Source organism: Mixophyes fleayi, chromosome 10 (genome assembly GCF_038048845.1).
Source record: "Mixophyes fleayi isolate aMixFle1 chromosome 10, aMixFle1.hap1, whole genome shotgun sequence".
NCBI classification, from domain to species: Eukaryota; Metazoa; Chordata; class Amphibia; order Anura; family Limnodynastidae; genus Mixophyes; species Mixophyes fleayi.
Genome location: NC_134411.1, coordinates 79,967,711 through 79,981,187, shown reverse-complemented (window position 1 = coordinate 79,981,187; position 13,477 = coordinate 79,967,711).

Here is a 13,477-nt window from a genome sequence, read left to right as displayed (position 1 = left end):
ACGTCCACTGGGTATGTTTATTGCCATCAGCAGCAGCTTCAGTGCCAATAGCTTCACCATCCTCCTCCTCATCCATTCAGCATATGTAGTAGTGCTAGCACACATTGCCATGTCATTCACAGGTAAGCTACTCTTTCCATGGCTAGATTCCCGAAGAAACAAACCGGTGTCAATATGTTGGAAAAAGTCAGCAATGTCAGAGCAAAATTGCTCACCCCGCTAAGACTCTTCTCAGGATTTATCATTGCCTATAACAGAATGAGCATTGTGTGTGCATTATGACTGGGTGAATTTCAACATGTACCTTGCTTTGCACACACAATAAACTTCAGTCAGTGCAGGAGGTGCTGTTCGCGGCCTGTAAAATCTCTTGGCATTTTCAACATTTAGCGACCGACATCTCCACACTATATGACTAGAGGAACAACATCAAGACATCAGGACCTACACATCATGATGCCATGATATGTGCTCCAATGTTTCCTTACTCCAGCACATTGGAGAATCCTTACTGCTTTATGCAAGCTACTGAAACCATTTAAAAGTGTAACAAATTAAGTAAGTTCAAACACTGGCAGCCTGAGTCAAGTCATACCACTATCAAACTGCTGGAAAAGCAGCTGGAGAAGCTTAAGGAGCAGATTAAACACAGCGAGTTTGCAAAGTATGTAGCCTTGTAGATCAAGTCCTTAATTCACTTCTGAAGGACCCAAGGGTTTGCAGCATCTTAAAAATGGATCACTACATTTTGGCAACCATGCTTGATCCTAGGTTTAAGTCATATGTAATGACTTTCTTTCCTACTGATACACGACTCTTCACAGATGCACTTGCTCCTCGTGAGCAAACTATCGGCTCAAGTTGCACATGACACATTCCCTGCTTCAGCTTCTCCTAAAAATGCTACTGCTAGAAAAAAATCTTCCCTTTTCTAAGAGTCACACTGATAATGAATCAACACAGCATACCAATGCGAAAGGTTATGACATCTGGTCAGGCTTAAAAGAAATGTCCAAATATATTGACACCTCTACGATGTCTCAACCTGATACACCTTGTATTAGTAGAATGGTAGAGGATGACTTTAATAATAAAGTATAAATTCGCATCTCAGACAGTCCCTTTGAGTTCTGGGAGGAGAAAAAAGGCAATTTGGAGCTTTTTTCACAGTCTAGCTATGGTGTATTTAAGCTGCCCACCCTCTAGTGTGTACTTGGAAAGAGTGTTTAACACAGCTGGGAACTTTGCGAGTAATCATCAGAGGGAACTTCCCAAAAAATGCAAACAGAATCTGTAACGCTAGATTTCAGTAGGGATTAACGTATATTGTGTATTGTATTAACGTATAACGTATATTGTGTGATGATGATCTTGACATCAGTGATGAGGATGAGGATGATGGTGTTGACATTGTTAACATAGAGGAAGATGACCACTGATAGCCAAATGCCCATTAGTAATCTGTTAAAGTTCCTATCTATTCTCCAGTTCATCAACCAACAACCAAAATGGTCGCATTTTTGTGGGTCAAAAGAAATCAAGCACTTCAGCCACAAAAGGGGCTGTCCCTGTCGCTGTAGGGCTTGGTTTGTTAAACTGTGTGGATGTCCTGTTTAACATATGGGTGGTGGTGGGCCAGAGGACAATTCATTCTTGCACTATTTAACATTATGGCCTTGGTCTATCATCTTGTGTAAAATGCTATACGTAGACAGCTAGACATTCATTTGGTCGACATTCAGAAAGTCTACAACATTAGGTCAACAATTCTGGTGTTGACAATAGTATTAGGTCGACAATTCAAATGTCAACAGTATTAAATAGTTAGTGCTAGGGATAGCGTAAGGGATAGGATTAGGGATAGGGCTAGGGACAGGATTAGAGATAGGGCTAAGGACATAGTTACAGATAGGGCTAGTGATAGGGACAGGGTTAGGAATAGGGCTAAGGACAGGGTTTGGGATAGGGTTAGGGATAGGGTCAGGGATAGGGTTAGGGATAGGGTTAGGTATATTATTGTCAACCTAATAATACTGTCTACATTTGAACTGTCAATCTAATAATACAGTCTACATTTCAATTATCGCCCTAATAATAGTGTCAGTTTCATAATTTTTGACTTTCTGTTAGGAACTCCTAAGTCAGTACAGTGAAACTCGGGAACTACTCTGAAGGCCAGGTGTTCGCTGGAGCCCCTAGTGGTGGGGACAGACTGGGCTGCGGGCCGACCGAGGGTCGAGTAACGTATACTGACTTAAATGAGTTCCCAGGAGTGGAGTGATTGGTGGACTGTAGTATAAGAAGAATCCTAGGTCAAAAGGTCACAGGCACGGATGCAATATCCAAGGGCAAGCGAAGGGTCAAACTCACAGGCAGAGAAGCGAAATCCGAATTCCAGGCAAAAGGTCAAGGTCAGAAGAGAAGGGTCACAGGTCCAATAACAAGTAGGGGTCAAAACACGGGTAGTCAAATTCAAGGTAGCAGGAACCAAACTAGATAGCACAAGCAGGCAGCAGAACTGAGGACAGAACGCTATAACCGGCAGTGAGGCTGCAGACCTCACTGCCCTAAATACCACAAGCCACCAATCAGAGCCTAGCTCTGAGTCTCACACAGCCCCCATGATAATTGCATTAATCAGCCCACAGGCTGTGTAAAATTACGCGCATGCGCCTGGCCACTAGTACCGCCGGGACGCAGCGCTAGATTATCAGCGTCGGACCGTTGCCTTGGCAACGGCCGACCGGGAAGCGGAAGTGACGTCCCGGTCGTCAAGGTGACGGCCGGGACGCTAGCAGAACCAGGAGACGGGCCGCGGCGGCTCGTAACAGTACCCCCCCCCTTGAGGAGGGGTTAAGGAACCCCGACACCCCGGTTTAGTAGGAAACTTCCTGAAAAATTCTCTAATGAGTCTCCCAGCATGGAGACGCCTCTGCAGAATCCAGCATCGCTCCTCAGGGCCATAACCCTTCCAGTGCACCAGAAACTGAACTTGGCCTTGGACTCTCCTTGAGTCAAGGATTCTTTCAATGATATATTCCTGGTCTCCATTCACATCCAACGGCCGGGGCCTGCTAGAGGAAGGCTGACTGAATCTGCTGGGAGCAGCGACTTTCTTAAGAAGCGAACAATGGAAAGTAGATGGTATTTTTAAAGACGGTGGAAGTTTCAACCTGAAAGCCACCGGATTTATCTTTTTCTCAATTGAAAAAGGTCCAATGTATCGGGGCCCCAGTTTCTTGCAAGGTTGCCTCAACTAGATGTTCCGTGTGGACAACCAAACTCGATCTCCCATCTTCAGAGAACATGGCACACGATGGCGATCAGCGAAAGCCTTAGATTTTTGCGAGGCTTGACCCAGGGCAGAGTGCACCTTTTTCCAGATAGATCTCAACCTAGCCGTAAAAGCAGGTGTTCCAGAATCCCCACTGGGAACAGCAGTAGAGAAAGAGTTAGACTTCGGGTGAAATCCAAGGTTGCAGAAGAACGGAGATGTGTGTGTTGTGGAATGGCAGGAATTGTTGTAAGCGAATTCCACCCAGGGCAAGAGAGAGGACCAGTTATCATGAAATTTTGAAACATAGATGCATAAAAACTGTTCCAAGGACTGGTTGGTTCTTTCTGTCTGTCCATTCGACTGCGGGTGATACGCTGAGGACAAACTGATAGTGATCCCAATGGACTTACAAAAAGATCTCCAGAATCGTGCAACAAACTGAGATCCTCTGTCCGAGACGATGTCTTCCGGAAGACCATGGAGACGAAGGATGTGGGTCAGGAACAAGGTAGCCAAAGTCCTGGCATCCGGTAGTTTGGGTAATGAAATAAAATGTGCCATCTTACTGAATCGGTCCACGACTACCCAAATGGTGTTATGGCCTGCAGATACTGGAAGGTCAACAATAAAATCCATCGAAAGATGGGACCAAGGTCTGCTTGGAGCAGGCAAGGGTAGCAGTAGACCAGCAGGACGGTTCCTAGCAGATTTGTTTCTAGCACAGTCAGGATAGGCACTAACGTAAGTCTCCACGTCATCCGATAAGGTGGGCCACCAAAGCCAGCGAGAAAGGATTTCAATAGTCCTACGAATTCCCGGATGACCAGCAGAGCGGTTGTTGTGACCCTCTATGAGGACAGGTCTCCTTAGATGAACCGGGACAAATAAATTGTTGAGAGGTGTCTGAACGGGAGCAATTTTCTGGAAGTGTTGGATAGCGGCTGCCAGATCCTGGGTGAGTCCGAGATGAATTGAAGTGGAAGGAATAATGGACTGCGAGTCAGGAGTTTGGGGATGCTGGGCCAAAAAACTTCGGGACAAAGAATCAGCCTTAACATTTTTTGCACCTGGACGACAAGTGATGATGAACCTAAATCTGGTGAAGAATAGGGCCCAGCGAGCCTGCCTGGGATTCAGAGTTTTTGCAGTCTGAATATATTGGAGGTTTTTATGGTCTGTGAAGATGGCAATGGTGTGTGCTGCAGCCCCCTCCAACCAATGTCGCCATTCCTCCAATGCCAACTTAACAGCCAATAGTTCACGGTTTCCGACGTCATAATTACATTCCGCTGGCAGAAATTTTCTCGAGAAAAATGCACAAGGATGTAGTTTTTTACTCTGTGATTCTTTCTGAGAGAGGATGGCACCAGCACCGACATCCGAAGCATCCACCTCCACAATGAACGGAAGTCCTGGGTCAGGGTGTCTAAGGACTGGGGCGGAAATGAATGCAGCTTTGAGAGCTGAAAAACTCGCCAGTGCTTCTGGGTTTGCTCCTTTTCGAGTGAGGGCAGTGATAGGAGCCACTAACGAGGAGAATGAGCCAATAAACCTACGGTAATAATTAGCGAAGCCAAGGAATCTTTGGATCACCTTCAAGTTAGTAGGTAGGACCCAATCCTGAATTGCCTGCACCTTGGCGGGATCCATAGCGAATCCTGATGAGGAGATGATATAACCCAGGAATGCCACTGTGGACACCTCGAATTCGCATTTCTCCCGTTTTGCGTACAGATGATGTTCACGCAATCTCAATAAAACCTGGCGGACGTGCTGACGATGCTGAGATAGGGATTCAGAATAAATTAAGATGTCATCCAAATAAACAACCACTGTTTTTCCCAAGAACTCACGTAATACATCGTTAATCAGATCCTGAAAGACTGCCGGAGCGTTGCACAAACCGAATGGCATTACGAGATATTTGTAATGTCCCGAGTGGGTATTAAAGACAGTCTTCCACTCATCCCCCTTCCTGATTCGGATAAGATTGTAGGCCCCTCGGAGGTGAATTTTAGAGAATACAGTAGCTGTTTTCAATTGATCGAACAGAACAGAGATCAAGGGTAACAGATACATATTCTTAATCGTGATACTATTTAGTCAACGGAAATCGATGCATGGCCTCAGGCTGCCATCTTTTTTAGAAACGAAAAAACAACCTGCGCCAACCTGGGACTTAGAAGGGCGGATGAACCCTTTCTCCAGGTTTTCTTTTACGTATAATTCCATGGCCTGAGTTTCAGGAAGGGATAGTGAATATAAATGCCCTTTGGGCAACTTAGAACCGGGTACCAATTCAATGGCGCAGTCGTATTCCTGGTGTGGTGGAAGTGAATCAGCTTTTTTCTTGCAAAAGACATCACTGAAGTCCTGATAGGGTACCGGCAACAATTCTGGGCTAGGCTGCATAATTCTAAGAGGCAGGGTCAAGCAGGACGTAGAACACCCGGGACTCCAACGGACAATCTCCCCTGTTTTCCAATCAATAAGGGGGTTATGACTGCGAAGCCATGGATACCCCAATATCAAAAGAGCAGAGGGACAACAGATGAGATAAAAGGAAAGCTCCTCCGTATGGAGGACTCCTACAGACAACCGAACCATTGGAGTCCTGGCGAGAATCCTTCCCCCAGGCAAGGGGTTACCATCCAAACCACATGTGGTGATGCTTGATCCTAACCTGATATGTGGAATATCAAGTGTCTGAGCCAAATGCATATCCAGGAAATTATCAGTCGCACCACTGTCAAGAAAAGCTTTCAGGTCCATGGATCTCTCACGGAAAGTAAGACGTCCAGGGACTAATAAGGAATTGTCTGAAGAGGTAATCTGAAGACCCAAGCGCACCTCTCACCTGCACTTAGGCTTTGGAGTTTCCCGGCTTGCTGGGTCATGAACGGACTAAGTGGCCTGGTTGACCACAATACATACACAAACCTAGTGAGCGTCTTCTGGAGCGTTCCTCCGGAGGCAAGCGATAAGCGCCCAATTGCATAGGTTCAGAGGAATCGGGCAAAGTGTTATCAGAGCTTGTGAAAACGTCCATCGGAGCACCGGACTCCCGTTCAGCCTCTCTCTCTCTGATCCGACGATCAATTTTTATGACAAGTTGCATCAGGTTCTCCAGCGTGTCGGACATCGGATACTGAACTAAGGAATCTTTAATCTGCTCAGTAAATCCTAAGCGAAATTGGCTTCGCAATGCTGGGTCGTTCCAGGCGCTATCAGTGGACCATCGCCGAAATACCGCACAATACTCTTCCGCTGAGCGACGTCCTTGCCTTAGCGTACGGAGATGAGCCTCAGCTGAGGCTACCCTGTCCGGGTCATCGTACAATAACCCCAAAGCTTGAAAGAAGGCATCCACAGACTGTAAGGCTGGACTTGTGGAAGGCAAGGAGAAGGCCCAAGACTGCGGTTCGCCCTGGAGTAATGAGATGATGATCCCTACCCTCTGCTGTTCGGAACCAGAGGAACGTGGTTTCAGACGGAAGTACAATTTGCAGCTCTCTTTGAAATTACGGAAGGCTGGCCTGCTTCCAGAGAATCGGTCAGGCAAATTCATTTTAGGCTCCGGTGTGTCACCAGCGGGAACTTGCTGGAGCTGCCGGTCTCTGGAAACCCCTTCTTGAACTGCCAGATGCTGGGATAAAGTCTGCACCACTTGGGAAACCGCCTGTATCTGGTTGGCCAGAATCTGGGCTGGAGACAGATTCGATTCTTCTCCGTCCATGGCCGTATGATACCAATCTTCCTTATAATGTTAGGAACTCCCAAGTTAGTACAGTGAAACTCGGGAACTACTCTGAAGGCCAGGTGTTCGCTGGAGCCCCTAGTGGTGGGGACAGACTGGGCTGCGGGCCGACCGAGGGTCGAGTAACGTATACTGATTTAAAGGAGTTTCCAGGAGTGGAGTGATTGGTGGACTGTAGTATAAGAAGAATCCTAGGTCAAAAGGTCACAGGCACGGATGCAATATCCAAGGGCAAGCGAAGGGTCAAACTCACAGGCAGAGAAGCGAAATCCGAATTCCAGGCAAAAGGTCAAGGTCAGAAGAGAAGGGTCACAGGTCCAATAACAAGCAGGGGTCAAAACACGGGTAGTCAAATCCAAGGTAGCAGGAACCAAACTAGATAGCACAAGCAGGCAGCAGAACTGAGGACAGAACGCTATAACCGGCAGTGAGGCTGCAGACCTCACTGCCCTAAATACCACAAGCCACCAATCAGAGCCTAGCTCTGAGTCTCACACAGCCCCCATGATAATTGCATTAATCAGCCCACAGGCTGTGTTAAATTTACGCGCATGCGCCCGGCCACTAGTACCGCCGGGACGCAGCGCTAGATTATCGGCGTCGGACCGTTGCCTTGGCAACGGCCGACCAGGAAGCGGAAGTGACGTCCCGGTTGTCAAGGTGACGGCGGGACACTAGCAGAACCAGGAGACGGGCCGCGGCGGCTCGTAACACTTTCCAACACTTACTTTGCTGCCCACCATATACAAGTTGATCATGTAACTGCTAAACATATGTATCACACCCAGGTGGGAGGGCCCAAGGACAAATCCATCTTCCACCATTTTGCATTATGGCCTTGGTCTATCATCATCTGTAAACAGCCGCTGCTGTCTGTCTAATGAGCTCTGGTACTGCCTCTGCTGTCCCTCTCCAATGTGTCATTGCTGACCCTCTCCAATGTGTTGCTGTTGTCCCTCCCCAATGTGTCACAAATGCTGCCTAACAGTTACTTACTTGGTGTATCCTCTTTTGTAAAATGAAAATGTAATTGATCTAGACATCTTGGATGAAGATGAGAGTGATGACACTATTAAAGAAGATGACCACTGTTACCCCATTAGTAATTTTATAAAATCCCCTATCTATTCTCCAGTTCATCAACCAACAACCAAAAGGTTCATTTTTTGGGGGGCCCAAACAAATCAAGCACTTCAGCCACAAGTCGCTGAAATGTTTGGTTTGTTAAGCTATGTGCATGTCCTTTTTAACATATGAGTGAGTGGGTGGGTGACAATTCCATTTTACACTAATTAAAAAATTAAGGCTTTGGTCTATCTTTTAAATGTCTACTGATGCCACCTAATGACCTCTTATTCTTACTGCCTCTTCACTTTCCATGATGTATGCTGTCTAACATTAAAAATATAGGGCCTGATTCATTAAGGAAAGTGACGGGTGTCCCGCTTTTTGGTGACATTTAAACTAAATGGGACTTACCCAACTCTGAAATCTGAAGCATTTTCTAATGACACCAGGGGGGTAAATGTATTAACCTCCGGAAACTTCCCTTTACAAAGCAGCACCGCTTTAAATTTAAGCGCTGAAGACGCCGAACTCGCGGGACTTCAAGAAACCGGAGGTTAATACATTTGCCCCCAGATATGCACTAAATTGCAGAAAAGGAACTTTGTTCGAAACACTGTGCATAACCCCCCCAGAACTCTAAATACATCGCCTCTTGACTATTTATACACTTCTAATTAAAAATACATTCAGCTTGATGCCAGATTTCACTCAAGATTGGGAATAGGATCTTGAAGACTTAGTTACAGAAAAAAATGGCCCGTGATCAATATCTCCAAAGAAACCACAGGAACTGAGGTTTCAGATTGTCCAAGTTTCTGGCTACCTAACATAATTGATAAGCCCACTGTCCAATATAAAAATTCTTAAATATAGCACCTTAACAGTGCTGTGAAGGCTGTGATACCAGTCCACTGGAATTCCCCCTCACCACCATTCATAAAAGAGTGGTTTGCGAGATTGGACTATTACATGAACATGGATGATTTGATTTTATCTTCCGATGGTACATTTCAAGAGTACTGTGCTATATGGTATGACTGGATCGAGTTCAAAGATACTTCTAAGTTTGTCCTTTTAAACAATATAACCTAAAGAGGTAACATTTATGCTCACCTACCTACATACCACGGCCACATTAACCACAGTCTTTGGTCTGCGGTTTTGATTTGCTAATAATACCTAACTCTCTTATCTTTCCAATTCCCCCCCTCCCTATCCATTTTACTGTATGTTTTAGAAGGCTTTCTATACTTTGGTTTAAATAACATTTTGCAAGGATTTCATCCCACTGTGCAGCATTTTGATTGTTTTTCTTCACTATTATTTAGATCTACTGTAGACTGTATATTTTTTCACTCCTGGCAACTGTATATTTCATCATCATCATCATCATTTATTTATATAGCGCCACTAATTCCGCAGCACTGTACAGAGAACTCATTCACATCAGTCCCTGCCCCATTTGAGCTTACAGTCCAAATTCCCTAATATAGACACACACTCACAGACACACACACAGACACAGACAGACACAGGGAGAGACTATGGTCAATTTTGATTGCAGCCAATTAACCTACCAGTATGTTTTTGGAGTGTGGGAGGAAACCGGAGCACCCGGAGAAACCCACGCAAACACGGGTGGAACATACAAACTCCACACAGATAAGGCCATGGTTGGGAATCGAACTCATGACCCCAGTGCTGTGAGACAGAAGTGCTAACCACTAGACCACTGTGCCTCCTTGAGTTGTAAATCTGATTCACCGATTCCAATAAAAGCTGAGATTGCAAATATAAATATATATATATATATATATATATATGGCATCAGCTAGCAGCCGAATAGATAGACACCTCATGCAATCTTCACCGTCAACACCTTCATCATCTCCCTCCTCATTATATTAGTACATTGTCCAGCATCCAATTTTCAATTTCAAACTGACTCCCCTAATGCAATCCATGATTCCCAAAAGGCATCCTTGCACGCTACAGCTGCTGCTGCTGCTGTGGGAGATATTTCCATACAGAAGGAGACCAAATTAAGCATAGTTTCAACTCTATGTGAAGCAAGTTTTTCCAAGAGGAACCAAGTATGACAGCTAGCATCCTGTTACATAGCGGATCACTAAAGCCATGACAGCTATGTTAGCATTGGAAGTGGGTCCAATTTCCGCCATCAATGCATCAGGTTTTAGCTGATTAGTTGAGGTTATGTGTCCACGTTCTCAAATTCTATCTCGATTCAGATGTACGTTTGTATCAGCTGGCTTGCCGGCACGAGCGTACCAAAATTTTGGCTTAGGTTCCAATTTCGTTCACAGAATTGAAAGACGCCCTGCAGGTGTCCTTCTTCACCTCTCTTCCCTTTGTGATCCTTGTTGTTATAGAGGAGTATAACACATGTGTATAACGCACTTCTATATGAAACCAAGGACATACTTTACACTCAGCTTCATCTGCTATCAGTACAGAGCAATAAATCGCACTTGAAACCATTTGCATTTTTTTTGTGAGACATATTTGTGAGACAAGGCACAAGGCTGCGTTTTTGCATGTCCAGTATAGTAATTGATATCCGTATACTTCATACAAGATTTTTTATTTTGAGGACTCTAGCCAAAGTTTTGTTTAATGCACTGGTCAGATACCTGTGTTCTCTTAGCAGCTGCAATGTAAATATTACACCTGTAAATAGTCCACCTATGATAAAGTTAAGATATGGGCTTGCATGAACAGGATAGTTATCAGTGAAGATCATGCTATGTTATCAGCTTTGGTGGGATGAATCAAAGTCTAATTGCTGTGTTAGTTAAATATTTCCACGAGTCGATGAGGACGTGATCAATGTTATCATTGTTATTACATACAAAGTACAGCAGAGGTCTTTATAATGATGTGTACAGGACACAGAGTTGGAGCAAAGGTTTGTTATCTGATCTGGTGACTGTGATGATTTGTGATTAGTCCGTGTGGATTCCCACTACTATCTGTTACATAGCATATTGTCATGTGACGATGACTATAACAGAACAAGTAAGATACCAATGTATAACAAATTGTCTGTACACAATTGGAGTCATTTACACTTATGTGTCTAATTATGTTTTCAAGATAACAAAACCATTAAACCCCAAAATGTAAACTTTATTGGAAGCCATCAAGTTAAAATAAATTCTTTGGTGCTACCCTGATATTCCTTTGCATCTCTGTTGATCAGTGGCGGATCCAGGAAGTGGCTGATCAGGGCAATATCCCCCACTAGCAGCACAAGCCTATCTTTAAATTGTGTCCCAGACGCCAATCAAAACAGGAAGGGGCGTGACCAATCGTGGGCTGGGGTGGGGTCAACTGGAGCCAGTCAATCAGAATGGAGGGGGCGTGGCTATGCTAAATCACCCCCCCTAAAAATAAAGTCTAGATCTGCCCCTGCTGTTAATATGCTGAAGCCGTATTCCTCATCTTTAAGACACTGTCCTAAAAGGATAAGACATGTTCCAAAAAAGCTTAGATCTTAAAGCAGGACATGTCAGTTAAGCTGCTGTGATGTCACTGGCTCTGATCCTGGTTTTGAACCTACCAATCTACACAAAGCATTTGAACACATAGAAAGCATGATGGACATATTTAGTGAAGTATAAACACTTTAGATCATACTTGCCAACTTTGGAGATCACCCCTCCAGGAGATCTCCAAAGTTGGCTGTGTCTTGGGGGCATGACCACGCTAATATCATCATTAGTCCCCGTCCCCTGCTATACAATACCAGCTTGGCCTATTATAGCAGGGGGCAGGGGCAGGATGACACAATTAGCCTCGCCCTCATCCCACTTCACCAACAAAGCGGGCAGTATTCAGAAGTTTGCACTGCTCTCCCGGGAGTTCGGGAGTGCTCCCAAAAATTCAGGAGTCTCCCAGACATTCCGGGATAGTAGGCAACTATTATAAAGATATTTCAGATATATTAAACAGTACAGTAAACACACACATTGATACACAATAATATTAAATAGTGGCTTGAGTTGCTCTATATGTTTCAAACTATTTGGTTAGTGCAGGATCTGTGAAACCTACACTACTTATGTTCTATCCTAAGATACACCAATCACTGGCTGCTCAGCTAAATGGACAGTTTCACATTTTCTCACTTGTGCTCAGGTATATAGATGAATTACCCATAGAGATTCAATTTGTGGAACATATTGTTGTATTATTTTGTTGTCAATTTAACCAACAAATGCAACCAGTACTGTAACCTGAGCTCTTTTCTGTAGAATATTCTGTTCTGTCAATCCCATTTCCTGTTTACTTTCTCTTTTTCTGTTCATCTTAATTGGCTGGATTTCCCATCATTTTAATTGGTTTACTCTATCCAAAAATGTGTACTCTGTCTCCCACTGCCCACAATTGTTTGAGCTGTACAAACTGGCATGAAATCAAAGACGGCCCAAATCAGCCCAAGTCCTCTCATAATTTTAATATTATTATTATTATTATTATTATTATCAATGATTCAATTATTATTATCATTGATTTGCCACACTGCTCCACAGCACTAGACAGTTGGAAAAACAGTACATGCAAAAAACAAGGACATTGTCACGGTTCGGTACACCAACTTGACGCTACTCCCAGCAGGACGCGGAGTCTAACAGAAGGATGGTATTCACCAGTGACCACCGCAAGGTGATTTGGACGTAGCGGCGTCCGCCCGCAGGTCGCGACCCCTACCAGGAGTGTCAGGCGAGACCCTAGGGGAGTAAATAATAAGATGTTATGAAGAGACACGATGGAAGTAGATGGAATGCATGCTCTTTGGCCGGAGGGCCAGTAGAGACTGATGGATACAGGTGGAGTGTAAGCTCTTCAGTCAAATAGCGGAGTGAAGACAGATGCAGAGTGAACAATTCAGCTAGCGGGTTAAAGGAGACTGGTGTGGCTTGAGCAGTACAGCCTGTAGTGTAGCGGCACAGTAAGGATAAGTGCAGCGTGAACAGTCCAGCTAGAAGAGTAATGGAGACAAGTGAAGCCTAGGCGGTTGAGCCCATAGTACAGCAGCACAGCTGAGAGAGGTGCAGCGTGAACAGTCCATTCAGCAAGGTAACAGAGACAGGTGCAGCTTGAGCGGTATAGCCCGTAGTACAGCAGCACAGTGGAAACAGGTGCAGCGTGAACAGTTCAGCCAGCAAGGTAACAGCGACAGGTGCAGCTTGAGCGATATAGCCCGTAGTACAGCAGCACAGCGGAGATAGGTGCAGCGTGAACAGTCCAGCCAGTGAGGTAACAGAGGCAGGTGCAGCTTGAGCGATATAGCCCGTAGTACAGCAGCACAGTGAAGACAGGTGCAGCGTGAACAGTCCAGCCAGCAAGATAAC